We start from the raw sequence: 25,578 nt of genomic DNA, 5'->3' as shown, positions 1-25,578 counted from the left end.
ATGGGATCCAACTGGCTGACTTCTTTGTTAATCTCTGCCTCATTCTCTGTGACATTAATTATCTTCATTTGACTGGCAGTCATCTATTCCCAGTTTGGACAGTTTCCCCATTAGAGTACCAGGCACACAGCTTGTACAGTAGTTATCAGGAAAAACTGTGACTACATTGGACTGGACTGGAACAGAGTCCTGGTTATATGAGTCAAATATCACAGGAATTTGTGTGTGTGTGTGTGTGTGTGTGTGTGTGTGTGTGTGTGTTTACCCAGGCATCTCAAACTCTGAGAAACACATGGTAGGGAAAAAAAATACTGAAAAATTTCAATCCCTTCATTTTATAAGTCCTTGTTTTTTCACCTGTGAGCAATCCATTAACAAGACATTAGCAAAAGGATTCTTTTCCTCCCTTGCCCAGAGTACAGTGTGTCCCAAACTTATTAATTACAAAAACCCCAGCCCACAGCTGTAAAGCACAATCACTGACTTCCAACTTTCTGCTGGCTCACAGGTATTGGTATATCTGTACATATACAAACATGTACACCCATATACAAGTATATACAAACAATGGTTGCAATTTTCATCTATTTTCCTTCAGAAAAAAAAAAAAGCAGCAAACCCACAAAGTAGTCATGCATACAAATCTATTCAAAGGAGTGAAAATTAAATCTTGGCATTGCTATTAAGTGATGGTGTTCACATTTGAGAAAGAAAAAAAGAAATAACTGTTCCTTTGAAATCCGTAGTGAGGCCCTGCACGCATGGACAGAGAGATGAAGCTTGAGGCACAAACCTGGAGCAAATCATACCATGACAGCAGCATACAGAGGACCAGGCTGTGCATTTGAAAATGTGAAAAAGAAACGTGCTGTGTCTGGAAAGGTAAATGAAAGTACAACAAATGTAGCTCTGATTCATTTTGTGTAAGTTTGTAGGTAAAAGAGCTAATTTGTTTCTAGGAACTGTCTCATGTGTTCAGAGTTTGACATCAACGTTTTAACGCTGTGGTGTACAGCTCATTGTATGCTGATGTTTTGCTAATCCAAACTTCTAGATCCTCTTCTGTACATGTTGCATTTTTGCCTTTCATGGGATAAAACAGAAAGCGAGTGTTTTAATCTTACTGTTAATAATGGGCTGTTGTTTGTTCTGGAGTTTATGTGTAGACCCAGCAACTGAAATTGGTCTTCTTTCTCCTTAACTGCTCACAGTCTGTAAGTAAATACTGTTGCTTTGGAATGTAATGACATTGTATGACTGTCATGTTGAGTGGAATGTTAAATATCATCCTAAATAGCATTAAATCAGCATTAAATAGACACTTCTCACTATGAAAATAACCAAATGAGTTTGACTGCGTCTGGCTAGAGTATGTAAACAATGTCAACTGTCTAATGAGGATAAAAGGAAAAAAGAATTAGACAGTTTGCTGCTTCTTAGTGCTTTCTCCTGGTTTGACCAGTCTAGTCCAGCAGTGTTTCTTCTTGGCAATTTCTGTGCTGTTCTATCCAGTGCTTGAAAGAAACACGTGTTCTGTGTGTGGGGCACATGTTAAGTGGAAAGGAGTGGAAAGTTACAGCAGTCATCGTGCAGGGAGTCAATACCTTCCAGAAACATATTGCTGTTTCTGGAAGTGGCTTTGTCTGTCACGAGGCAAATTATTTAAAGACTAATTGTTTGACTACAGATATAAATAAACCTGGCATTTTCCTTGCATTGGATCAGACCTGTAACCCTCTACTTTAGCCCTCTGTTACTTAAAGGCATAAGTAGAAGTCTATTTAGAAAGTTGCAATGAATTGAGTAATTAGGAGATAGCCCACTCACAGATAAATTGCTTTCTAACAAAAGTGTTTGAAAGTTGAATTAGAATAGATTAATTCAGCTAAGTGACTGCATAATAGGAAGGAAGAATCGTGGACACACTTTAGAAATTCAAATTTAACAAAGACCCATGTATGTATCTGTCAAGTTGGCATTACAGTTAACAGAAAATTCATGGTTTGGCACCTATCTCTACATCCAGTAGCCAAAATTAACTTCTTCTGTCAGACCTGGACAGAGCACAGCCAAATATAAATAGTGGAAATAAACAGATAAATAGCTAGGCAGTAAATCCAGCCAGATACTAAAGATGCAAAATAACTGCATGGTTTACATAGAATTGCATATTTCAGGTCTGTTTGTTTTCAGATAATAGCAACTTCGTTTCTCTCCACTGTGAAGTAAAGTGGATACAGTTGAGATGTCTGTTGCTGTAAAATCACAGGTGGTACTCGCTTGCCAAAAAGAGCACTATAGCTCTCCCAGGGCCTTTATCCAGTGAGGTTGTCTTCCAGCCAACTAAGGATCTTCCAGAACTGATGAACAGTAGTGATTGTGAAAGTTATGTCCCTTTTCTTGGTGACTCTCCCTGGTAGATTTTAACACTGGTGCTTTGCTCATGGGTCACCTGAGGAATGGTATTTGCAGATGGCTTTAAACTACATCACAAGCAAAGGAACAACATATATATTTTCCAGGGCTCAATGAAACTTTTTAAATGCAAAACTGTTCCAAGGTAAAAATCGGTATCTCCAAGGTACATCCATATGAGTTTTGAAGGAAAATGTCATATACATCAAATGATACCTGTGGTGGCAGAAGTACTGAGATAAAACCAAAATTATCAGCATAAAAATACATAGATGTATGTTTGAAAGAAATGGAGACATTTTCCTTTGCTATAATAATGAAATGTAATATAATCTGCAAATATGATCTGGTTTTTTTCATATCTATTTCTACGGGTCCTTCGTACAGATACCAAGCTCTCATGCTGACTCACCCTCCTATCAAACAGATGGATCCATTCGCTTCCAGGAATATGGAAAAATGAGGTTGTTTCTGAGAGCCAGATGGATGTAAAGGCAGAAACAAGAGCAAAGGAGAAAGTTGGTGTTGCACTTTACAGTTTCTTTTTTGTTTCCGAGGCAGCCTAAACGGCAAATCCAAGGAAAAGGGAAACTTTAGTAGAGATTCAGCAAGGGTATCAGGTGAGAAAAACCCTTCTGGGTTACAAGGCTGGTCTCACATGCACATGCCTCAGACAGGCTGTTCTTCACTTACCTACAGTTTGTTCAGCTGGAGAAATTCCTTACTTGTCCACAAGTGAGGATTTGCCTGGTCTTCTGGATACACTTACACTATTGCCAAGTAAGCTAACAGCAATAAGATTAGCATTAGCAGAATTTCTCCCATAGTAACAGTTCATCTTCTCATTTTCCCCATATGGTAACCTGATATCTGCACAGCTTTTCTGCTCCAACAGCAAAATTTTTTTGCCAGCATACGCGTGTTAGACTGCGAGAAGGAATTCCTCCATACTAGACTAATAGCCCTGAAATAAAAGAGTTCTGCTGGGCATTTCGTATTGCTGTTAATAAGACCAATCAATTACAGACAGCTCTCTCTTTGAAAATCTTCCCAGAGACAGAAAGTTGTTAGGAGAAGTAATAAAAAGAGTGGAAACTGATTTCTGAATTCCAAGAGATAGACATCAAATCTGTTCACTACTTAGTAGTATGACCTTATTTAAACATTGTTTCTTACTGTATGTTTTTGTTTGGTTTATTCTTTTTAATATATTAATCTCAAGAAAACTTTTTTCTGCATGGCATCTATTCAGCATGTGCTTTTTTATGTAATTTGGACTCTACAAACTTTGTAAGGAATGGAGCCAAGTTGAATAACTTTCTCAGAAAATAAAACTTGATGGAATATTTTATGAGAGTTTTTCACTGCAATGGAAGCCTGGTGTGCTCCAGACTGCAGCACTTGGCACATGTAAATAATAAAGCATAAGAGGGATTACCAGCTACTAATTTTATGAAAGTCCACCGGCACTAAGAGCAGTGCTGCTATCATCAAACCTCAAGAATAACAGCAGACTAAAATGCAGCACTCATTCCTTTTTAGTTGAAAAAACTTTTGGGATAAAGATGTGTTTTAAGTTGAAAGATTATCATGGAGAAATGAGGGGAAATGTTTTCATGTTCAGGGCTGAAAAATGCTGCTTAAAAAGCAATGTTTATGAAGTTCGGGTATTGGTCAGGTACAAGTTCTTTGGACAGTCATTTACTTAGGGGTTAAAGCAAGTAGAAGTAAAATTTGTCTCAAACTGACAGATGAATTTTAGTGCTATAAAGACATTGATAAGAGAGTATGCTTTCCCAGAACACTCCTGGCTTCAGGAAGACTTTAGTCTTGGTTTTTGCCTTGGGGCATTTGTTTCAATTTTGTTGCTTTCAACAGCACTGTTCGTGTGACTCTGTGTTATTCACATGCATTGGAGTTATTGGTCTCACCCAGACTTTGCAATGAGCAACACAGATTCTGATGCAGTTGACTTCTCACAGAACTGTGAATCTGAAAGTTCATAAGAACATCAAAATACTTTACACAAAGCAGAGGATCTTCTTCAGCAAACCCTTTGACACCATCTCCCACAGCACACTCCTGAAAAAGCTGGCAGTCCACGGCTTGGACAAGAGCACTCTCTCCAGGGTTAGGGACTGGCTGGATTCAGAGAGTGGTGGTGAACGGGGCTGCATCCAGTTGGCAGGCGGTCACTAGTGGTGTCCCCCAGGGATCAATGTTGGGTCCAATCCTGTTTAATATCTTTACTGATGATTTAGATGAGGGGATTGAGTCCATCATCAGCAAATTTGCAGATGACACCAAGCTGGGGGGAGTGTCGATCAACTGGAAGGCAGGAGGGCTCTGCAGAGGGACCTGGACAGACTGGAGAGTTGGGCTGATTCCAGTGGGATGAGGTTCAACAAGGCCAAGTGCCGGGTCCTGCACTTTGGCCACAACAACCCCCTGCAGTGCTACAGGCTGGGCACAGAGTGTCTGGAGAGCAGGCAGGCAGAGAGGGACCTGGGAGTTTGGATTGATAGGAAGCTGAACATGAGCCAGCAGTGTGCCCAGGTGGCCAAGAAGGCCAATGGCATCCTGGCCTGGATCAGGAACAGTGTGGCCAACAGGACCAAGGAAGTGATTCTTCCCCTGTACTCAGCACTGGTGAGGCCACACCTCGAGTACTGTGTCCAGTTCTGGGCCCCTCAGTTCAGGAAGGATATCGAGGTGCTGGAGCAGGTCCAGAGGAGGGCAACAAGGCTGGTGAAGGGACAGGAGCACAAGTCCTGTGAGGAGAGGCTGAGAAAGCTGGCGTTGTTTAGCCTGAAGAAGAGGAGGCTCAGGGGAGACCTCATCACTCTCTACAACTCCCTGAAAGGAGATTGTAGCCAGGTTGGAGTTGGTCTCTTCTCCCAGGTGACTATCAATAAGACAAGAGGGCATGATCTTAAACTCTGCCAGGGGAGGTTTAGGTTAGATATTAGGAAGAAATTCCTTACAGAGAGGGTAATCAGGCACTGGAATGGGCTGCCCAGGGAAGTGGTGGATTCGCTGTCCCTGGAGATTTTTAAGATGATGAGGCACTTAGTGCCATGGTCTAGTAACCACAGCAGTGTTGGATCAAGGGTTGGACTTGATGATCTCAGAAGTCCCTTCCAACCCAGCTGATTCAATGATTCTATGATTCTGATATGTTTATGCAACTAAAAACTAAAACTGATGTTCATTAATATCTTCCTGGGAGACAGCTCATGTTTCAGAAAATCCCCCTCAGTACCATTCTGCCCCTTTGAGTGCCTGAATACACTGAAACATAGCTTAAAATCAAGAAGATATGTAAGTGCTTTCAGAAATGGGTATGTCTTTTAATTCAATCCTGTTGGAAAAGGATGAAAAATGTTAACTATGTTCTAAGGAATGGAGATGGGAATAAAGGTCCATGGGTTCAACCATTTAAATGCATAATGAGACACTGATAAAAAAAAGTTATTTAATATTTTCTATAATTTTATGTAATTCTCTATATAATGCATTTTGTGGCTGTGTTACATTTTTATTTTATTGATTGTTCTTATATTTTGTTTATATATCCATCTAACAGTGGTTAGACAGATAAAATTACTGTTACCTTGCCTGGGGGGAGTTTGTAGAACAGTATCCAACAGCGGAGAGAACATTCTGCCTTTTCTAACTCAGAAAAGAAGGGAAATTAACACATTAGGTCTAATTTCACGTATTCTGGAGGAATATCTTTCTTTGTTGACTTCAAGTCTCCTTCTTTTCATGTCAGTTGCTGTGGAAAAACCCATATAATAATATAAAATCCCCATATAATAACGATGCTATTGTATTTAAGAAATCTCCCTTCTTGACTACTAAAAAATGGTAATTGCTCACACATAAAAAAACCCCAAGTAAACAAATAGCAAAACCAAAGAACAAACAAACAAAATCTCCCAGGATGACAGGTCTTTTAGCATATTTTTTAGAAAAGTGTAGGGGTTTGTTGTTTTTTTGTTTTTTTATTCTGGATCTGAAATGATGGTTCTAACCTGCTGAAATACTTCCTTTTTTTTTTTTTTTTTTTTTTTTTTTTTTTTTTTTTTTTTTTGTGTTTTCTCCTACTAGAGTGAAATTAAAATAAATTCCGACAATTCACATCATTTCCAAAAGTGAAGATATTGTTTTGAGTTAGTCTGTAGTTTTAGTTTTGCTCACCACAGTGTCTGATTTTCTAGTGAAGGTTACATCTGTCAGTCTGGAAATTTTCCTAAAACTCAAATTGGTTTGATAATCTGTGTTGCAAACACTTTAGGTTGACATCTCAGAGGCTTTATTGCATTGCCAGATATCAAGAGGTCTCATTTTTCCCTTTTCTGTTGTGTGTGTAAAACTGATGCAGACATACCTCCTGAGGAACAGGATTTCCACCAGTTGGACTATCATCTTCTCAGTCCCTGAAAGAGTCTTTCTGAACCAAGATTCCTCCTTTTATGTATAACAATAAGAGAAAGGGGGAGAAATATAATACTATGATTCTGTAAATCCAAACACCTGGAGAGGAATCAATTCCTACAGTCACACTATTTTAAATACCTAAGAATAATATAAATGGCTTTGATATGTGCTACAAAATATTATATAAAGAGTTCATATAATTCAGCCTAGTTAATGTGATCTCAAGGTAGCTCTAAAATAACAACATAGACTTGACCAGCTGTTATTGACAGATTCCTATTTAGTTTTATCTTTATCTCCTTACATATGTAATGTTTGGTGGGACTTAATCAGTAGGTATTGAAATATTGAATATACCCATTGTCATCAATACCTTATGACCAGTTCCTTTAAAGTTTAATTAAATGCTTCCCAAATTAATAATAATACTAAATTAATCATCACACAGGACAGTCATTCCTGTTCCTGCAAATTTAAGCATGAATCTCAGAGCGCTGCAAGCATGGCAGGCATAAAAAATACCCCATGATCAATAAACATCCCCTCACCCAGGATTTTCAAATATTCCTAGTTAATTATGTTCACAAACAACAGAGAGCAAGAGAGAACAAAAAGGTTATTTACATCTTAACCACGAACCTCTTCATTTTTTCTTTTTCATTGCCAATAATGTTGCTTTTACATTGCTTTTAGCCATTATTGGCATTTAAGCATCCATCTGAGGATGGTCTGCTGTTCCTTTGTTTTAAAAGGATTAACACTGCCAAACTTTCCTTAGGAAATAGAAAAATAACAGTGGTCACTCATGATAGAAACAGCTAATGTGACCATTCATTCTTGAGGTATTTTAGAAGATTTCTGCTTATACAAAGGGAATTATGAATGGGGAAAGAAACCATAAAAAGCAGACATAAAACTTGTCACAAATCCAAAAATGTTTTACCCGAATCTATATCCTTAATCAGTTCAGAAGCTTCTCTCCCTCACTCCCAACACTACCTCTATTTTTTTTTTTTTGTCCAGGATTTGAAGCAGATAACCATGAAATCTTAATGAAATAATAATTTTCCTTATTTTTTGATGCTTAGAAGCAAGCAAAATCTTGTAGGAAAATTTCTGTTTATTAGCTGGTTTCAGGTTTGTTGTTTTTTTTTTTTTTTTTCAGAAGTAGTAAAAGAGAGGGGCAGTATTTCATTTCAGATGAATACTAGAACAGTTTTGCTACGTGTCTGAAAATCATCTTGAGATAACCTATTTGAAATTTACCCTCTGTAGGGGATGTCACACAAATGTTGCTTTGAACCGTAAAGGATATAATATACTGTATAAAATGGGTGATTTTTATTTTCCTCTTTTTTCTTCCAAGCCCAAAATCACTGTATCTCACTTCTTATTTGCTCACATTTAAGTCTAGTATCTTGCCAGGCAGCTGTCACTTCTTACAGCTGCTTCAAGAGAGCTATGTCAGTATGGGACTGGGCACAAACATGCTGTGATTTATAGCAGCAGCAGCCTGTTGGCAGAATTCATTTGACTTAACTTGCACCGTCTAAAATGTAGGGCCCTTCTCCAACCTTGTCTTCCAGGAGCCCATATTATCTTTGGAAAGAAGTAGACATCTCTAGTAAGTGATTTATCTAGTACCAAAGTGGGTGTTATATAACTGGGGAAAAACATACTCCCTTTCCTTCAACTGCAGTGGGAACACAGGCAGTTGCTTAAACCAGTAGCATCACTCTTATGTGGCGGAAGTCTGACGGAATAGTTACAGTTTTCTTTCTTATTCAAATGGCTAGGACAGTGTACTAACCATTCTCAGTCAGAAGTGTGTCTTTGACAGTAATTTTTGTGTTAATATATCACTTCACAGTCTGCTCAAATCATATTAATTATAAGCCCTCACCATGTGTGGTCATGCAGGAGACAGTTATGCTGCCTTTGGCTTCCCTGCATAGAAACATGGTGACAGAGAGCTGTGAGCAGACCAAAGCTCCTTCTCTTACAGAGAGAGGGGCAATTTTGTTGTCTTTTCCATAAACTGAAGTAGCAATGTAGCCCATGAGACCCTTCCATCTTTTTGATTGATGAGTAAAAAAATGTTTCAGCTGTATTGATCTCCTTTATCTGCTAAATAAGAGGATGCGCATCAGGGAAAGCTTGTAGGGGAACAGAGTGAGGAATGGACAGGATCTGCTTAGTATGTTGGATAGTGAAAGAATGGAGCCAGAAATTCTTGCAAGTTTATTGCATGCTGGTCCTTGTTACAAAATGTGAAACAAAAGGGAAGCCAAATTTCATTACAAAGTGTGCTGGGACCTGAGGCAGGTACTAACCAGATCTGTATTTTACTTGTTCTAAGGTTCAGGAGAGGTTTACTGAGTGGATGCACAGAGGACCTGAGCCAAATCAAGGAGATGATTATGGGTCTGCTGGCTTCATGAAGGTTTGGAGCTGTTTCTCAGAGTTTCAGTCACCCCTGTTTGTCCATGCAATGCTCAAAAGGACAAAGAGGGAGCTGTGAGTTCTGCACAATGCACTCCTTTGTACGGTGCAGACAGGTAGGTCCCAGTTAATTATTTCTGTCTTGCCCTGACACATCAAAACAGTCTGTCACAAGTTCCACCTTCCCATTCCTCCACGCTTTCAAAAAAATCTACCACCACTCTTCATTTAAAAGGCTCAACGTTGGCATTTCAGGAATAGTTACTGTCCAGTAACCACCTGTGACAGCCTGCAGCCTGCTATTATTTGCAGTATAAGTCCATCACCAATACTTTATGACTGCATCTGCAGTTACTGTCAGCTGAACAGTATTTAATTCCTTGACTCACAAACTTGTCAACAAATACTTGTTCACAGGCCCCATTATGCTTCTAGTGGAGCTTGCAGCTTGCTTTTTTTTCGTTTGCTCTGCTGCTGGAAATCAGGGTTTACTGTAAGATGTCCAATGTTCATAAGCAATAAAGTCATAAAAGAATTAAAAAAGGTGATAAACAGATTAAATTATTTCCTGGTACATAGGTTATTTAAGAGAAGGCAATGGGCTTCATTTACACTTAAAGAGACATATTGTTCTTTCCTATCACAAAAAACCTGTCTGTTGGCCTGTGCAGAGCTTCCCCTTTCCCCATCATCTAAGGATGATGGCAATCCCCAATTTAAAAATATATGCCATTACATCTTACTCTGAGTATCACCCTAGTGTTAAAAGAGTTTTAAAATGCGCTAAAGTTTAAGGTTGTATCCATGTTAATATTTCCTAAACTATGACAGTACTTGACAGTTATAGACTTTGGCTTGTTTTCAAACTTAAAATTAGAATTTGTATTATTGCAGTTGACTTTTAAGCATAATTTAAATGGTAAACAGAAAGATGATCTTTTAGAAGCTACTTGTGGCAAACAAGAAGGCAGAGACCATCAGGAGGTTTTCTAGTCCAGTAGCTACCAACTGATGGACCTCAGGACATGAGAAATGGTCCATGAGAAAATTCAAAAGTTATCCAAGCCCTACTCATAGACTTAGTTAAACAAATCAAATAAAATAGGAAAATTAAAAATAATTTTAATTTAATGTCAACTTTTTCTGATTGTAAATGAAGATGAACATTGAAGAAAGATACAAGATGGTCTATGGCTTTATGTGGAAAAATATTACATAGCTCTTAAATGATTTTCAGACTGTTTATTATTCAGACTGAATAAAGGCATCAAGCTATGATCTTTTACTACCTAACTTACCTTAAAGATCTCCAGTGATGGCATTTCCACAAATTCTCTGAGCATTCTGTGCCAGTGATTTAGCATATCCTCACAGACATAAGATATAGTTCTTACTGCAACTTGACTCCACCACTTTTTGTTCTCTGTCTCACAGATTTGAAAAACAGGTTATTCCCTCCCCTTTAGCAACAGCCAAAAGTGAACTTAAGATTCAAATTACTCATGTGACTAAAAATGCCCATTTACCAGAATGTAATTATAAACCCTTATCTTGCATCTCGTAAGCCAACTACTTGCATTTGTCTCAGTGAGACTACAGAGGTGATAGAAGATAAAAAAGTTTGAGACTTGTTTAACCAGAAACTGTATATTCTCAAAGAAAAAATCTACTGCCTTTATAGAAGGATTCACATTCGTCTGGAGAGAAGTGGAAAGGTCTCAATTATACTAATTTAAAACTTTTCTAGCAACACCACTTTGTTGCCTCTGGCAATGTTCCTATGACGTGTATATATACTAATATATATATTTATTTCAAATTATTTCCTCTTCCCTCTAATTCTGTCCTGTAGATTTTATGCCAGGTAATTGCTTCTCTAGACTCGTAAAAAATTGTTAGGTTTTGTCTAAAAATATGTTTAATTGTAAATTTTCAGAAACCTTGCTTATTGCTTTGAAATTAATCAGTAGAATCAGGGAACTAATTTTAATGATGATTGCTATTTTAATGGGTGAATATTTTTAGCTAAATCTAAAATGCAAAAAGGCTTTATGGTTTGGTGGAACTTTAAGTGAGTACAAAACTGTAATACATCTACCAAGCACAGATAAAAGATTATCTTAATTCAAATTATGAAGGTATTTATAGAACAGACCAGCAAGTGGCAGTACATGTTGTGCATAAATCATGAATGATAAGACTGAAGTCTTTAAAATGAAACTAAATAGACAGTCAAACAAGCTTTCATGTACAGTCTTATTCATTTTAAGTGCCCTGCCAAGAATTGTAAATGCTTCATTCCGCATGACCTTATTTATTTTCCTGGAAATAATAAGTATCTCTCAATTTTAAGAAAGAAAGGAAACAACTCTTCTGTAACTGCTGGGATACATTTGTGTCTCAGTCAATCAACATGTATATAATGTTGACTCAGAGTGGAAAATGGAATTTTCCAGCGACCATAGTGTTATGAATTGCCATGACTCACAACATATTCCAATAAATAATCACTGCCTATGGGTAGTATATTGTAATGGATGTACAATGCCTACTCCAATGGTCTTTGACCCTGGTATCTTTTATGTGAACTCCATTCTATGCAGTTTATTTTCATAGGTAAAATATTAGAAGAAACCATAATATTCACTATTACAGATTTGTTCAAAGTCAGTGTAATATATTGCTAGGCAACATTCAGCACAGAAAAAGAAGAAGAAAAGTGTTGCCTACATTCAGTGAGTTAGCTAAGAGAACAAATATTAAATGTGTGTGTTTCGATAAAATACTACTTTGAAATCCCTAGTTATATTGGTAAAGTGTTATAAATGGAAGTATATTTTACTTCTGTAGAAATATTTAGAGTAGTGTACTGTGTGGCTGTAACGACTGATACCCTCTGAGGTGAAAATAATCTCCATACCCCAAAGATGAACATAGAGAGAATAACAAAGGAAGTCATTGGTAATTCGCAGGAGATCATCTCTGACCCAGAGATGCTACTAGTATGGATGAAGGAGGAATACTTGTACTGGGCCCCTTTTAACCCCTTCCCTGCCACTATAAGATATTAATCGGACTGCTAAATGCTGATTCTTGTCAATCTGAATGTTGGCACACTTACAGACTGTGTGTTGAATGACACTGGCAGTCTTTACCATGTAGCTTTCATGGAGAGGCACAAAAATTGCTTTCCTTTTGCATTCCTGTTCCTGAGGTTGCTAAAGCATAATGGCTCCACTTTTTTCCTTCATAAAACAAGGCTGTTCAAGCAGCATGCTGTGACATTTGGTAGTGAAATGCAGTTAGAGTTGACTGGAAAAATGTGGACTAAATTTTTTGAATTTCAGAAAAAGTTTCTGCATGTTTAGGTTGCATTTGCAAATGGGCCAGAAGCAGTGAGTGGTGTCACTCTCTGATGAAGCAGTTCAGAATGGAAGGAATAAATTTAGGTGAAGGAGAGCTAAGATTCAGTGCCTTTTCTGAATGATGGATTTTATTTCTCTGCTTTCCCCCAGAACTGTGTCTTCTTTGCTGTGCCGTAGCATATTTTTAAGTGTGCTCTCAGGTTCTTCTAAGAATGTTAACTTTTTCTTGGAATGACTTTTGAGAGCAGAAAGGACCACAGCTTTTCATATCACAAATGGAAATCATTATGCTGAGAGGGTCACTCTTACTTGCTCTCTGAATAAAAATTTATCTCATGCAAAATGAAATATGCCCAGCAGGAGGAACTAAGAGACATTCAACTTCATTGCATATACATAAATGTACTGAGTATGTACATTATCTCTGCACACTTAGAGATTTAAATCTCTGTCTCACAAGCTCTTAGTAGAAGATTCCAAGAACTAGGTGATGGAAGTTGGAATTGGGAGAAATTTTGCTTTCTGACCTCTATTGGAGGTACTCCACTTACTGGTAAGTGATACTTAAACAAGTATGAACACATGCCTATGAAGTACAAATGTTCTATACTGAGTACAGGATGTTCTATACTGAGCCTTGCCCAGTCTGGCTGAGAAGCTAAAGCAATGGTTTTTTTCAATGTAAAGCCCCATTGCAATCAGATGAGACAGGTAAGGCTACCTGTCTCTTCTGTTGCTTAGGAGATTCTTCTCCATAAAGACTATGATGGAAACATTTCCCACAAGGTTATTTCTTAGTCTTCCCATGTCCTAGTTAGGACAACTGAGACCAGTTCATCAGGGTATGGGTGTAACCCAAAACTGTGTATTCTATAGCCTTCCATGCCATTTCCCAGAAACTGTTATCAATGAACCATTTACACCATCTGCCCATAGAGCCTGACTCCTCAGGCTATAAACTAGGTGTTAAGAGGCCTGTGAGATAGGAGGATGCTCCTGTCCTCACACCCTTTGTGGAACTCCCCGCCCTGAGGGAAGTGCTGAGCATTCCTGCCTGAATTGCAGGATATATAATCTTGGAGTCTTGGAACATTTTTAACCACTCTGTGGGATCCAGAGAAGGACTGCGGCTCATCGCTCTCAAACAGACGTGGACCACCACCCTATACTGGACTCCAATCACCACTTTGACCAGACTGCAACAGCTCTCCCCCCAGCATCTCACTGCAATCACCACTTTTGACTAGACTGCAACAGCTCTCCCACCAGCAGGTTCTTCCCCTCTCCCTTTACTTTGGACTCAAGCGGGGCCCAAGGAACACCACGTTGTTCATGCCCCAGGGTACTGGGTTATACATTTGGGTTTTGTGGGTTAAGACCAATTGTTTGTTTGTATGATTGTACTTACTGTATTATTTTAGTAAATTGTTATTCTGACTTATAATCTCTCCTTTGAGTTGAGTTCATTTCCCCTGCTGGTTAACTCTTAAACCAGCACATCCCAACATCTACTATTCCATGGGTTTGCTATTCCCTATGTACAGAACTTTGCAGTTTTATTTTTGAACATCATGCAGTTTCTGTTAACCTGGTTCCAAGGTTTATTAAGATCTTTGGGGCTGAATCTCTTTTGTCATTTGATGAGACTTTTGGTCCCAGGGCTGTCCCTGATTAACACCAGAATCTACTTCTGAATTCACGGTATATATCTTGTACTGAGAGTTTCTGAAACGCTGGTATCTTCATATTCTCAACTTTGCTATGAAAACTACATAGCCTGAAAAACTGAGGCAAGGCTGTTTTGAAACATATTTTATATCTTCCTCAGAAGAGAAGATACAATTTCTTTCCTAGGTAATCTAGGAGAAAAGCTCTGGTTTCCCATTGGACTCAAATTTGCAATTTTTTACTCTAATTTGAGCTCCCTAAACAAATGGCTTTTATACAAAAGGTTGGCAGTGTAATGCAGTTAAAGTGCATTCAGAGTATTTCTAATCACATAGGCTTCCCAAAGACTGACTTTAAGAACAGAAAGCTCAAGGAGGAAATCTAGATGATCAGACCAGGCATTAAGTAGAATTTCACTTATCTACATGCAATTCACCTCCGTATCTGGTTGCTACACCGTTGGAGAGCCTAAGGAAGTTAGATCTGGTTTGGCCTTTATTTGACTATGTCTTCTCAATGTGGGCTTTTAATGCCTCCTCAGTTGCACTTTTGTCGCCTGAATCATAAAATAGAATCATTGCCAAGGAACCTGCTCAGATTGAACTTTAGCATTATATCAGCAAACAGCAAACTCCTCAAGAAATTCCCCTTCTTTTTCTGGAGCTGTGTAGACATCTACCTACTCCTGCTATAGACTTTGGCTAAAACACAGGATCTGATGGGTTAGAAAGTGTCAACATAACTAAGATTCAGACAAAACTAATGCAACTCTGCCTAGAGAGTTACCATTGCCTTAGCTACGAAACACTGGGCAACCAGTAACCATGGCTGTAATGTCATAGTGAGAATTCCAGACTTTGGAAACAGAAGATTTACAGCACCACATAAATTCTTCTTCACTTGCTTTCGCTTTTGTTTCCTCTTACAAAGGTAAGGGAACCCCTCGAGTATGTGGTAACTGGCAATGTTTATTTTGGGATACATTGCAGACAATATATCCAAGTGGAGTTTTCTGATTCAGAGCTGAGGTCAATAAAAAGTGATGGAAAATATTATGAAAGGCTTGGCCAGATTCTCTCTGTGTTTTTAGGAATCTGAATATGACTTTCCTACTGTTACAATATCTTCTTTGTTCTTCCTTGCCCAGTCTCTAACCGCTCTCTGTTACATGGGAAAGGAAGATTAAAAGGAGAACATATCCTCCAGTTATTTTCCTCTGAAGTAATGATGTAATAGGTAGAAAAAAACCCACAAATAATGTAGAAGGGAGTGAAGCAGAAGTGTAACAACTAAACAATACAAGTATAATTTCTCTGTTCAGATTCCTTCCACTATAAAAAGGTGGGTTAAAATGTTTCAAACCAACCCCATCAAATACAGAAAACATACAAAAAAATTCAGGGGAGACAATGAATATTGTTCATTCAGAAATGAACAATACTCGTAACATATCCAGAATTTTAACTTTCTGACAGTAATTAAAAAACTATGTGATTACATTTAATCTCCTTTTTTTTTTTCAGCTTAAAACAAACTGAGCCTTTCTGTTCAAGGCTGAGTTCTCCCAATCCTGCAACTTGGCGGACAAGCAACAAAAATGTTTAGCAGAGGGTGTTTTAATGAATGAGAGACCAAACAACAATCCGCTACTATAATAGGAAAAATAGGAAACCATAAATACAATTGCAAATGTTAGCTCCAAAACCAGCTCCCATTCTTGCAGTACACAACAATTGTTATCTGAGCTCTCAATAGGTGGTAAACTGGAAGTTTTTCATTGAGTATATTCAACAAAAAACTATGAGAGGTAAAATCACAGTCAGGTGAACTGCAGGATTCAAATCAAATAAAAAGCAGACAAAAATGTCATATTTTAGGTCAATATGTAACAACTAGAATACAGTCTGCTGTTTTCAACTAAAAGAAAAATAGAGGTCTAGGAAAAATAAATTGCTGAAAAACAGGAAAAAAAATTATTCGGAGCCTCTAAATATAGAAATTGCTCGTTTGCTTTTTCAGAAAAGATATGACCAGCTGCAAGAGTCATCCAGATCAGCACATTTTTTCATGATGTCTTGACCTTTTTCCTTTTATTGAACACGAGTCCCAAAGCAGAAGGGATCTGTATCCTTGCACATGTCCAATAAAACTAATAATAAAATAAAGTAATAAAGCCAAGTAGTAGTAAAAAATAATTACTTATTGATATATGAAAACCCCTAAAAAAATATTAACTGTAATGGCTAACGTAAGACAATCTCTCTTTGTTTGTGAGAATGAAGATGTATTGGAGCAACATTATTAGTTTCAGTTCACTCATATATATATTTTGATTTGTCTTTGCTTGTGTTGTGGTAGTATGTATGTTCTTATTCTGGATTTGGTACATCTGTGTTACTGGGCACTTGGCTCTATTTGCTTTCTCCTAGTGTTTGTCAATCTAATTTATAAAGTTTATTTATAAAGTTCATTTTTATGTCAATTCATATATTTAAAATTTTAGGAAATATGCTTCTTAATCTAAAAGGTAAAATTAATGCTATACCCATATATGAGGACACATCAATTTTTAAAGTCCATATTTCCTCCTCTCTCAGAACTGTACATTCCAATGAAAATAACAGCTGCATAGCCTAATTGAAAAAGTGGAGTATATGGTTATAAGAAAAACATATTTCATAATATAAATATGATCCACTACAAAAATGATCAAGAAATTAAGGCAGCAGAAGAGATGAGCTGTCTTGCTGAAGAAAGGTTAAGACATTGAAACAAGGCAAAAGATGTTAAAATATGCTAAGAAAGCCAAAAGGAGGAGAAAAAGATAATTACTCAAGTGGTTACATTAAATAATTAGTAATATTTCAAGTATATGAACAACAAGAATTCAATGAATGAAAACCTAGTGCTTCTAAGAGACAGAAAAGGTAATTTATTAAAGAATGTTCAGATGAGAGCAAGATTAATAATTTTCCCCATTGTTCACTAGGAGGATGAATAGATGAAGAGATCATACTGGAAACCAACATATTATTGCCAAGGGGAGGAGTAAGATATACTGGTGGTAAAGAATGCATGTTTCAAGAATGATTTTTCTCCAGATCAGTGGTAGCTTTTTCAGAAAGCCATAAAATGATAAAAGACACATAACTGCATTAGTGCTCACTTGAACTTGGAAAACTTTATGCCATATTTAATATGTCAACTTATGGAGTACATCACAGTGTAATACTTCTTAACTGTAAACACATCTTCTCCTCTATGTATTTAAAATTTCTTCTATGTGTATATTTTTGTCTATGCCAATTTTCCCATCCTATTGAGCATTAGTTTCTGTGACTATCATAAACATCTCTTGTCAGTGGGTAGTAGAAATAAAAGAGACAAAACCCTTCTATTTTGTCAAATGCCACAGGACTTTTAGTAATTAAATCCCATTAAGTGATTATTTAGCTATTAGTATTTTGTAGGGCAGAAAGATACAGGGGCTGAAGTAGGCATAAATTTAAATTCTTCTCTCTTTTCTTTTTTTTTTTTTTTTAAATTTGACTCTAAAAGTGTTAGAGTACCTCAAATATGTAGATTATATGGATATATTGACTTCTAGACATATACTGCCTCCTTGTTGGATTTCTTGTGTATAATATGAGCCTTCTGAATTTCTACAGACACTCAAGTAATGTTTGTTTTTCTGGAATGTTACTTAAAGTGACTGGCATGCTTTTAGAAAACATACATTTTGGTTAGGTAGGAATATAAGTAGAAAACAAAGCATGATCGGGTACTTGAAAGCTTATCTCAGATCTTATTCTCAGGGGTACATACACAGCTGTTCACACTGAACATGCATATCAAACAGGTGCCCACAGAAATTCAAATATAGGTATTTTAATACTTGGAAAATTTAATAAAAAAACATAATTATCTACTGACAATTATTTGTGGAATTTCCACAAATAGGTGAATGCAGATTATTGTGAACTGAGTTCTTGTCTTTAAAAAAAAAAATTGGACAAAACCCTTAATTCTGTGATGAAGGTGTAAAAAATATGTTGAAATCACTACAGAAAAATAATTAAGCAGATTATGATTTTAAGAAATTGAAGCCTGTTTTAGACTGGCACAATACAGTAGCAAATCTAAACTCTCATTCACCATCTACTGTGTCAGTGGCAAACTTCCATTAATGTCAGTGGAGCAAGATAAAACTCCTGAAGCTTAAACACTTCAGTCAATATGTTGCTGGTGATCTATTTGTGCAGATAGCAAACGGGCTTAGATGAGGTGACCACTGAAAAGCCCTGTTATCACCTCTCATCTTTTTTACTCTATAAACCAATGTCATGTGAACAAAGAGTCAACCATAAACTGAAAAAATTTATGGAAAGAGGAACAGAGAAATCAATAAAAATGTAAGATGGCAATAAAAATCAAAATTGCTTAGAAAAGGAAAGGCTGGGGAGATATAGTAAATACCTTAAGCACATCAATAAAATGAAATGTATACTTCAAAATAAGAATGAGAATAAAATAAAATGTAAGATTAAAAACATATTTCAAAATACAGATTTGAAAACTTAAAGTGTTCCTCTATTTTCTACCAGGATCCTAAAAAATGGATTCATTAAATTTAATCCAATGTTAAGCCCCACAAAATATATTCTTGTTTTTGTTTGAGGAGTGGGCTTGTTGTTTTGGTCTTGAGATGGTTGCTTGTTTGTTGTCTTGTTTTTATTTGAGTTTGGCATTTGGATTTCATTGCAAGAATTGTGTCTGTAAAAAACTGACATTAAAAAGTAAAAGCTGAGTTACTTTACAATTTCATACTGTTAAAATCTGGGGCTGTAGAAAAATGGTAACACTACAAATAAAGTGGTAGGCCCTGTGAAAGTTAACCCAAAATTTTAACTTCACTGCAATACTATTTTTGTGGTAAAAGTGCAAGACCTAGTAATATTGAAGAGTCTCCAAGGTTTTTTTGATTAGCAAAGTACTCAGTTTAAAATTTCAAATCCTAAAAATAAGCCTGCAGATGGCTTAGGGCTGAAACTGTTGCTGTTGAGCATTTCAGACTGTCTTAATATTAGCTGGGTTAGGAACAGAAGTCATTTGCATAGACCTGACCTTATTATTTTTAAAGTGTTAGTGCAGAACTGGAGGAGGTTCAAGATTAAAATTGAGAGCTGTTCTATTGAAATATATATATATATTGCTATAAAATGGATACAGATAAGCTACATATGGTGTACATAAAAAAAAACATAGCTAAAAATTTAAGGAAGACATAGTAAAAAGCTTAAATAAAATATATTTGCATATAGAATTTTAAGACAAACTTTCTTCCTAAAGAAAATATTTGTTAGAGCTTATTTACCAAGAAACTTATGAGGAAAATAAGTTAGGGACTTGATTAAAACAGAATACAATGTCGGGGCAAAACCTCCTCTCTGCTGTACTTCGTGTTTCATATTGGAAATAGTGACAGGAAGGCTTTTCCTTCACATTAGGCAGACTGTCCTTAGCAGAGGGGACCATTATCTTTGATCAGGTTAAGGCATTGGGATGGGGTTTGGAAGCACTTAGAGTATTTCTGCAGCAGGCAGCTGGAGAGTTCACCAAAAAGGCAAACCTCTCTAGATCAACAAGAAATGCTGGATGTGGCACAGTTTTCCTTGAAAGATAACATATACTGTATCATCAGCAGGAGGGTTCATGGCTAGTGGGGTTTGTGTATTTCAGAAAAGGCCAAAACAAGGAGAAATCTGGGGTTTTTTTATCCTGTATCATCAGATTTCATGCTACACAAGATGAGTGGAGATAGGATCACTTTCCAAAGAGAATCAGATCAAAATCAATTTCAGGAAAATAAAATGTATACATCTTGAAGACCATCACACCATGACAATTTTTTGAATTACTGGAAAATACACAGTATAGATATTTGCTGGAGAGAAACACATTGTATAGTCTGTATTGACAAGAAAACAGACTAAATGGCAAATTATGAAGGCCTCAATCTGGAATGTCTATGAATGTCTGGCATCATGACGTCTTCTGTAAAAGATTTAAAATATATATTTAGAGATAAATACAAATATATACATATGTATGTATTTTGTAAGGGAATATAAATTGAATTCTAAGACATAAGTCTAGCAGAATTAGACTGAAGTTAAGTAACCCCTCAGATTCTACAGCTGGATGTTGCAGTAACATTTTCAAATTAAGCATATACAAAGCAATAACCAACCAAAGTCACCAAAGAACCTTTAATTATATCAATATAAGGAGAACTTCAAAAAGATAAATTGTGAATAGAATATGTGTAGCATGTTCTTGAAATTAAACAGGAAAATCCTGTTTTGGAAACTATATCTGGTAAAATTCTCAGTAATGCAACATGGGAAGCACTCCTCCACAAGTGCAGACACACACACAGAGATAGGTCATTTATACCTCTACGTGATGCAGAAAAAACAGCAGCAAAATAAATTACTAAAAAAAAAATTGCACTTAAGGCAATATTTACAAAGACAAGGTATCTCAGTGTCTTTCAAATAAAAAATGGTGACAAGTTATATGCTGATGGCAGGGACTGAGGTAGCAGTCTGTCACCTTTGAAGGGAACATTTGGAAGTGTCCTTGTCTCTCTGGTGTTGTTATTTGTTTTCCCTGAGCATTTTGGGGGTAGAGGTGAGGGCAAGGGAAACTCTCATACCTGTTCATACTAAAGGATTTAAACTGTGAAAATTAGGAAATGCCAAGCATCACACACAAGGGATTTCTTGTTGGAGGCTGTTCTTGGCTTTCACTTTTACTGTGAATTGTAAGGCCATAGGCAGGGAGTTCATGTGCAGCATAAGAAGAAAGAACATGTCTTGTCACTAATATACTTTATGTATGTATATGTATTTGTACATATACATTTATATATACATATAATTATACACATACACACACACATATATATGTTGACTTCAGCAGCAAGCCGAGATGGGATTTATCTGACTAGATGTGTGCATGTCCAATATAGTCACCCTAAACTCTCTTTACTGTCATTGAACATAACAGGAGAATAAATTCCATCTAAGACACAATTTATCTATATTAAAGTAAAGGCCTAAAACACATTAGATTAATCATGCCTTACAACCAGATTTACTATAAAATGAGCTTACAGTGTTGTCATCTGCATGTAAATGTGTAAATGTCCATTAGAAAAATCTTTCTTGGCAGCAAATATTGAGATATCTCTTGATTCCTTATCTTTGCACCTTCAGTAAATGATTATTTATGTGATGAACTTCTTGGGCTCTTTCATCCTCTTGGATTTACTTTTAAGTAAAAACTGGGTGTGGGTCACTTCTATTTATCAAGAGCACATGCAAAGTTTTGCAACTTGTATTCTTTCCTGGAAAGGTGAGATATATGGGAAAGTCTATTACTATTTCTTATTGCAACGTACTTTTTAGCTGTGATTTGACTTCCCTCTTCTGTCACCTTAATGAGAGAGGCTCTGAAAAGTGTTGTTGTTCTATATCCCAGTGAGTTGGACAGGACACAATTCCTTTGAGTGCTCTCCAATCACGGCAAGTGGGGATTTTGCCAGCCCTCAGAGCTTGCACAAATGATGTAGTGCTCTCTGCTCTGGGTATCAAAACCAGCCATCAGTCATGTAACAGCCAAAATCTGAACCTGATACTAAAGAAGAGGGAAAGGAGGAATGCAGCCATCCATAACACTCTTCAGTAGTAATTCTGATGGTAATGTATTTTAAAGTTGAAATGTCTTTGTCTTCACCTTCATAGGGTGTGCAAGTTTGAGTCCCAAAAACTTTGTGTTCCAGACATATATATGTACTCTTCTGATATGTCATTGGTAATTTTGTGCAAAATATACACAGCATTACTGCTGGCTCTGCTCTTACTTAATATTTCACAGCAGAGAAATTTCCTGGTTCTTTTTTTTTTCAGTCAGAAAAAATGTTTTAAAGAATTTAGTACTGAAGTGAGAGCTTGATAGACTTGTGAAACCTATAAAGTTAGAATATGTATTTCTTCAAAATTGGAATATTTCCCTGCTTCACAAGAGAAATCTAAAAATAATCTGTCAATAGTGTAAGGTGATGAGAAACTTCATTGAAACCCAATGGACACGTGGAATTATCTCTTAATTTTATAGTATTGTTAGTAAAATCAAGATCATGCCTGTTAAGTTGTCTCTCCTATTGGTGATTTTATAAGAGTTTAATTTTGACAAACATTCCTTACCTGAGGGATAGCTTTTTATAACATGATTGTCCCTCTCTGATTATTAAGACCACAGTTTACTTTCAGCCAAGATGATTATTGAAAAAGGTTTGTTTAATTTCCTGCCTCCAAGCTGTCCACAGGAATTAAAAAACAAAGAGACAAAAAAAGAAAAAAAAAAAAAAAAAAAAAAAAAAAAAAAAAAAAAAAAAAAAAAAAAAAAAAAAAAAAAAAAAAAAAAAAAAAAAGAAAGGATCCCATTGCACTTAATTTGACACAAATCAACATGATTGGCAGGGTTTTCTACAAAAGTGTCTAATATTAAATGCACGTGATGCCTGAATTTTCTCTAACAGCCTGTGATTTAAGCTTGCCTCAGTCAGGGCAGGCACATCATTTCCTAGGGAATGTGGATTATAGTTTTGGCAGCAGTCCTAGTTGCCCGGATTTCCTCTTGTAGGTCTTCAATGGTAGGACCATTTCTAGAAAGGCAGAGTCGAATAGGGCAGTCGTGAACGATCAATCCTTCTGTAAGATCAGAGTAACCACGTCCTAATGGAGCACCTGGAAGAAAGGAAGTACTGCAGGATGGAATATGCAAAGCTCTACTGAGTGACACTTAGTAGATGCGTAGGGGAATGGATACAGAGAGGCATTTAAAGATGGAGTTTCATAGCTTGAATTATTCAGCATAGAAAAATAGCTGATGCTACTCAAATTATAAAAGAAGGTGAAGAGCTAGGAGAATAATTATCTTTACTGGAAAACTGGAGAGCCTGGGGAGTGAGATAGGAGTGGAGGAGACAGAAGAAAAGCAGATGAAGGGGTTGAGGGAAGGGAAAAATGCAATAGATAGAGTTAGAACATCAGATATTTTTGAAGTGTTTAGCAGTTAGGCAAGAATCAGAAAGGGAGATCTAACTAAATAAGTATACTCAAGAAAGAGTCCAAAGAGAATATGATACCACTGATTTAATATGAATAATTTTGATTAGTTGTGTAGTTCCAAGCTATTGCATCAAGATTTGCCTTCTTTGGAAAAATCCACTGCAATATAATCATTCAATTTAACCATATCCTGGAGCCTGAACCAATGTGCCTTGCTACTCATATAGAGAACATTAAAGAACTTCAATCCCAGTGTGCTACTGGAAACACACACACAACAATTTAATCTGGATTTCTACAAAGGAAAAATGGGGCCAGGAGTGACAAGGGACTTTGCATAAAGCTCCAAGCCTACAGTAGTCTATGGACATATTGAAAGAACTAATGACATTTGATGCACTCCACTGCTTTTCAAAGACAAATCAAATTGCTCTTTAGAAGAATCTTTATGAACCAAGGAGGATTTATTGGTAGAGAGAGTACGATCACAATAAAATGTGGGGAATTCCTCTCATTTCTCCCTCTCCCCATGCTTTGTTGTGACATTACTGTCAACTTGAAAATGGAGATAGGCCTGTTCTATACTGAACCTCTCTTTGTCTTCTCCAGGCAGAGAGAATATGTTAAGATGCTTTGGGAGAATCAGGTTCTTTTTTTACATATGTCTGACATATTGCTTTTCATGCAGAAGTAATGACCTCATCCTCCCTCTTGCAGCACCGGTTTAGCACCAAGGCTATCAACTCCTCACCCACCCTAAGCACAGCTTTATAGGGGCATTTTCCCTTCATGAGGCCATTGCAGTTCCTGTGCTATATTACAATACACCAGAAAGCTCCATTAGCAAGCTGTGGAGTAAAATCTGGTATTAAATAACCTTGTGTTATTTTGAACATCCTTCAACTGTGTTCCAGGTGTTTTTCTTCCTGATTTAGTTATAGAATAAAATATTCCTGCAGGAAATGGCCTGTGCTGATCTATACAGTCACACAAATGTCCTATTGGCAGAAGCAGCAGCTACAGCTGTTATGATAAAATGCTTGCTGTGGAAACATTTTTCAAAGAAATAAGATGATTTAAATGTATTATTCTCTATCATTCATGTATGCCATTAACTGTCTGAGAAGAGATTAGATTGCAATGCATTCTGTGGCATTTCTTGATCAAATCACTGGCTTCAAGCAAGGTTTTGTTCCAGGGACTCAAAATTTCTGTGTTACTTCATAGCCATGTAACTAAAATTATTTGTAAAACAGCAGTTATGAATGGAACAGTGCTTTTGTTCTTGACAGTTTTAGAGAATACCAAAATTTGTTATTTTTTCTGAGCTTTCTTCCCCATTTCCTTTTCCTTTTTCCCCCCTATTCTTTTCCCTTTTCCTTTTTCTTTTTTTCATTTTCCTTTCCCCTTTCCTTTTATCTTCTCTTCCCTCTTCCCTGCTTTCTTTGTCTCTCCCTTCCAAAGGCAAATTCTCGGCTTCACGGGATAAAAACCAACCCAACACATCAGTGAGAGGAAGAAACAGAGCCTGAGCTGTGATGCCCTGACTGCTTACTAGAAGGCTGCAGAGTGGCCTTGAGGCTACAAATGTTCCTCTGCTGGAAAGCCCGTCAGGAGTAAACCCGGGAGGCCACATCTGTGAGTGTGTGAATGGAGCAGAGCCGCCCTCCCACACAACAGGAATGCCATCAGAAGGATGTGCTCTGTATGGGAGGAGAAAAATTTATCTGTTTGTACATCACTACGGAAACCCAGATACAGTATCACTGCCAAAGTGCTGAAGACAGTACAGTTTGTGACTATGACTCAAAATTACTAAAGCAGAGATCTTTAAATGATGTTGATAGAGCAGAAAAATATATATAAAAAGAGAAACATGCTTTTTAAAAAATGAACTAAAGAAATATAATATTCCCCTTTCACATCAACAGGAAATATGACTACAGGTTAGTTCATGCCTGCAGTGCATTGAGGTTACAGAATCCGGAAAGAAATGAGCTTCATAGAGCATGATATAAATTGTATTTTTCCCACAATTTCTAAACTGTAAGCAGTTTATTCTCCTCAGAGATTTTGTTTCAAGAGGTCGTTTCTGTTTTTGTGATATA

General features: G+C 36.8%; 1 long non-coding RNA gene across 1 annotated transcript; it reads left to right on the top strand.

Annotated features, from left to right (window-relative positions):
* Positions 1–774: 774 nt before the first annotated feature.
* LOC120323152 lies at positions 775–25,578 on the top strand. Its single transcript, XR_005563341.1, has 3 exons — positions 775–882; positions 9,218–9,416; positions 24,935–25,578. It is a non-coding gene; the product is annotated as an uncharacterized LOC120323152 (long non-coding RNA).

The sequence above is a fragment of the Pipra filicauda genome, unplaced genomic scaffold (genome assembly GCF_003945595.2).
Source record: "Pipra filicauda isolate LSUMZ 115617 unplaced genomic scaffold, ASM394559v2 scaffold1_size10287979_pilon, whole genome shotgun sequence".
Lineage (NCBI taxonomy): Eukaryota > Metazoa > Chordata > Aves > Passeriformes > Pipridae > Pipra > Pipra filicauda.
Note: the sequence above shows the minus strand (reverse complement) of the source record. Positions and strands in the feature narration are given on the sequence as shown.